This window comes from Talpa occidentalis, unplaced genomic scaffold, assembly GCF_014898055.3.
Source record: "Talpa occidentalis isolate TD23 unplaced genomic scaffold, MPIMG_talOcc4v2.1 talOcc4.10, whole genome shotgun sequence".
In the NCBI taxonomy this organism is placed as follows: domain Eukaryota; kingdom Metazoa; phylum Chordata; class Mammalia; order Eulipotyphla; family Talpidae; genus Talpa; species Talpa occidentalis.
The window spans coordinates 7,033,135-7,037,803 of record NW_023600993.1 but is presented as its reverse complement, the minus strand read 5'-3'; positions in this window follow the sequence as shown (position 1 = coordinate 7,037,803).

The following is a 4,669-nucleotide window of genomic DNA, read 5'->3' as shown; positions in this document are numbered from 1 at the left end:
CACATGGTGCGGCAGACCCCTCCTAGCTCGCCTGCTGCTCCTTTCAGCAGTGCTTTTGGTCCGTCTACCTATTCTGCTCCCTGCTGTCTCCGGTGAAGCCTCTCACCCTCCCACACCGCTGGCCTGTACCCCAGCTCTTGTATAAATAAATAAAATCTTTTTAAAAAATTATTTTTAAAAAATGGTGATGATGGGGGCCCGGCAGTCAGAAATCTTCACTGTCGGGCTGAAACCTTACCCCCGGGCTGCAAGACAAGGCGTTGAAGTGTCGAGAAGAATAGTGAGCCAGCCCCAGGAACCTCTTTTCTCTGTCCAAGCGCAGCCTGGCGACGTCTGGGCCAACCCAGGCCCAGGGCCCACTGTGTGGGGCAGGCCGCGGGCCGTGAGAGTTCACGGACCTCCCACCACGGCTGTCCCGACACAGCCCGGGAGAAGGGCTGGCCTGAGCCCGCCAGGAGGCGGGAGCTGGAGGCTGAGGCTAGCTGGCCAGAGACTGCAACAACCAGGACTGTAATGGCGCCTCTGGACAAACCCAAGAGGAAGGTTCTCAGAAGAGCTTCCTGGTTGGGGAGCGCGTGGGATTCCTGCAGTGCGGTGTTGGGCCTGGAAATGCGGCTCCCTTCCCCACACCCTGCCGCAAATCCTTCCTCCTGACCCTTCCTGGATTATGGCCTTTCCTTATAAGCCAGTGATCTAGTGATCACTGAGAGCTGCTCTAGCAGTGTGACCTGAGGAAAAGGCTGTGTGGACCTCCAGGCCAGGCCTGCTGCAGAAGCACAGGCAGCACCTGGGCTGGAGCCTGGCCTGGAGCCTGGCCTCAGAGCAGGAGGCGGTGGGGGGAAGTCAGAGCCCTTCCCCTGTGGACCAAGAATGTCTCCAGACAGACAGTGCCTCGAATGGATTTGAATTCTTGAATCTCACACACACACACACATACACACACACACCCCTTCCTCGGAACTGGGTCCAGGAACCTTGAAAAGTCTCTACATGTTTCAAACAATTTACTCTGAAAAGTTACAACAAATATGAGTATGCAATTGATCAAAGCACTATAAATACATCACAAATACTGATAGATGCTTATTAAACAATAAAATGTTAATAGTAGAACATTTTATGATTTGATTGGATTCCCCTGTTCTAGCAGGTAAATAGTCCTCATTTCTGTGATGAAATGGAGCTCGGCTCTATCACATCTTCTCTCTTGATTTTCCAGGATAAGCACCGAGAGTTCTTGTCACATAAATAGCGGTGGAGAAGGAAGGCATGTTGGAGCGGTGTCAATTATTTTAATTCCCCTTGAGTTTTATGCCAAAAATCAGTAATAATCCATCACCAAGAATTATTTTTTGTTGCAACTGGATGATGGGTAAATGAAGGCTCATTATTCTAGTTCCTCTGCTTTTGTGTCTGTTTCCATTTTCCACAGGAAAAGCTAAATTATGTTTAATCTCTATTAGCTGACAAGAGGATTGTTCTTTCTTGCAACTTTGTTGCAAGCAGAGATGGAAGCCTCTTGCCTGTTGCCAGGCAGCTCCTAGTCTTCAGGCCCTTGCTGCCACCCTCCCCTCTCACAGCTGCGCCCAGCCCACCCCTCTGGCCCCCACCCCAAGACCACCATTTGCCTTTAGTTCCCAAAGCAAGAAACTGCTTTCTCAAGGTGCCAGTGTCCTTTCTAGAGACTGCCATGATGGACCCCACCTAGGGGTGCCGGCGCCCAGCTCATGTGGTCTGAGGGGTGAGGCCGGGGCTCTTTACATCTCCATCTCTTCAAATTATTCCAGCCTAGCAAGGCTTAGCAAATAAACTGCAATCAAAATAAAAGTGGGGCCTCCCTGGTGGCGCAGCGGTTGAGTGTTGGGTCGCTAAGCTGCCGGCAGCCTCTGAGCGCCGGTTCAATCCCTGGTCGCAAGCGAGGGTCCCACATGGCGCACAGACCTCTCCTGCCGCCCGCTGCTCCCCTCAGCAGTGTACTTCGTCAGTCTGCCTGCTCTGCTCCCCGCTCTGGCTCTGGTGAATCCTCTCACCCTCCCGCACTTCTGACTATACCCAGTGCTTGTATGAATAAATCTTTAAAAAAAAAAAAGTGAACAACTAGATTGTGACTCAGAGCAGATGCTGGATTTGGAATAGGGTGAGGATGCTATAAAAGTCAACTGGGATCCTGAAAATATTAAGAAGAGAACTACCTTATGATCCAGTAATTCCACTTCTGAGTATCTAAAGAATGTAAAAACACTAATTTGAAAAGATATTTATACCCCTGTGTTCATAGCAGCAATGTTTACAATAGCCAAGCTATGGAAACAACCTAAATGTCCATCAAGGGGTGAAGAAGGGGGTGTGTGTGTACACGGGTATGATAAAATACTACCCAGCCCTTGCTTGAAAGAGTGGAATCTGCCATTTATGACAACATGGATGGACTTTAAGGCTACTAAGTGAAATGAGTCAAAGGGAGGACAAATACTGCATGCTTTCATCCATGCGGAATATAACGAAACAAAGCAAATAAAACAAAACTCTTAGAGAAGAGATTGGGGGTCACCAGAGTGGCAGTGGGTGGGGTACTGTAGATAGACCTCGCATATAAGCTGCACACCTGGAACTGCGACACTGTTACAAATGTCACTTCAATAAAAATTTATTTTAAAAAAAGACAATCAGGACAGTTGGTGATATTTGAGTAAGATTTTGCAGATGAATAACAGCATTGCTCAGGGGGGAATGACAGCCCATACATGGCCAATGTCCCTGTTCTTGGGAAAACACCCCGAAGAGTTTAGCCTTCAAGGGGGCACCCTCTGCAACTCACTCTCTGATAATTTCTTTTTTTTTTTTAAAGGCTAAACTCTTTTTTTTTTTTTTTATAGAGGCATTATTTATTTATTTGTTTGTTTGTTTGTTTGTTTTGTTTACACATGCACTGGGCACAGTCAGAAGCACGGGAGGGTGAGAGAATTCACCAGAGCCAGAGCGGGGAGCAGAGCAGGCAGAAGGACCGAAGGACACTGCTGAGGGGAGCAGCGGGCGGCAGGAGAGGTCTGCGCGCCAGGTGGGACCCTCCTCCGGTGGCCGGGGAGCAGCCGGGGATCGAACCGGCGCCGCAGAGGCCGCGGGCAGCTTCGCCACCCAGCGCTCAACCGCTGCGCCACCGGGGAGGCCCTGATGCTTTTTTTTTTAAAAAAAAAAAAAAAAAGCCGGGGTGCAGGTCAAAGGTGTGGGGGGCCGGGAGGAGTCACCAGAGACAGAGTGGGGAGCAGAACAGGCAGACTGACGAAATCCACCGCTGAGGGATAGCAGCGGGAGGCAGGAGAGGTCTGCCGCGCCATGTGGGTAGCTCCGCGGCTGGCGGGGATCGAACCGGCGCTGCAGAGGCTGCGGACAGCTTCACCGCGCGGCGCCCAGCCGCCTGTGCCCCCGGGAGGCCTCCCCCTGAGGCTTGGGGGCGAGCCTGAACTCGCGGAGAGGGTCAGGATTTGGTAAAGCTTGGTGGGTGAAGAACGGGACACGGGAGTCCGCCCGGGTCTCAACTCCGCGCCTTGGAAAACCCCAGGCCAGGCAGGCCCGGTCTCTGTCGCCCCCTGGTGGCTGCCCGGGGCGCGCGCCCTCCGCGCGGGGACCCCGCGCCCCGCCCCGCGCCCCGGGGACCCGCCGCAGGCTCGTGTCCCGCGCGGTGAAAGTGGAGCCGCGTCCGCGCTCCCCCGCGGCGGGTCCGTGAGGTGAGGCTGGGCCGGGCGCGCCCCCGGCTCGTCCCCGCAGCCAGCGCGCCCACGCCCACCCGGCCGCGCCCTGGGGTCCGCGCGCCCCCCAGACCCACCCGGTCCCCTCTCGCCTGGGCCCGCCCAGCGGCCCCCCGCCGCCCCCCGCCGCCGCGGACGCGCCCCCCGCCCGGCTCCCCCCTGGCTCCGGTGCCGCCGCGCGCTCGTGCCGGGCGCCCGCGACCCCAGCGGCCCGGGAGCGGGGCCGGGCCCCAGCCTGGCCGCGGCCGCGGGGGCGCGGGGGGCGCTGCCTGGTGCCTTCTCCCGGCTGCGCGCCCAGGTGGCCGCCCGGACAGAGCGACCCGTCCAGCGGGTCGGGGGCGTCCAAGGGGCTCCAGGCTCTAGGAGGGGACCTCGGGGGGCGGGGGCCTGGTGGTGGCTCTGCCCTTGGGGACAGCAGCCACAAGGGGTCGCCGGGGTTTGGGACCACCCCGGGCTGGGTCCGGCCGCTGGCCTCCCGCCCCGGGGAGGAGGGGCCGCCTGCAACCTGGGGAGCCCCCCCTCCGCTCCGCCCCCCACAGGCCGGCGGCTCCAGCAGAAGGTCCCCCGGGGACAGTGGCGTGGGCAGGGCTGGAGAAGACGTGGACAATGGCCCCCGCCGCCCAGCCACATCCGGCCTTTCTGCACCCGCCGGGGTGGGCCGCGCCCGGGAGGGACCCGCGCCGGGGCATGGGCGGGCCGCGAGCCCGAGGCTGGGCGTCCCCGGGGCCCAGCGTGGGCCCCGCACCTGGTGTCCTGGGGGCGGCCCGGCCCACCCGCCTCCACGCCCTTCCGTCCCGGCGTCCAGGGCTGCAGGCGCCGCCGAGCAGCGCCCGTTTTCAAAGCCTTTTCTCACTGCGTCCCGGACAGAGAGGAAAAGGGGCCGATCTCAGCTGTGGAGTTTGAGGAGCTTCTGTGCATGCTTA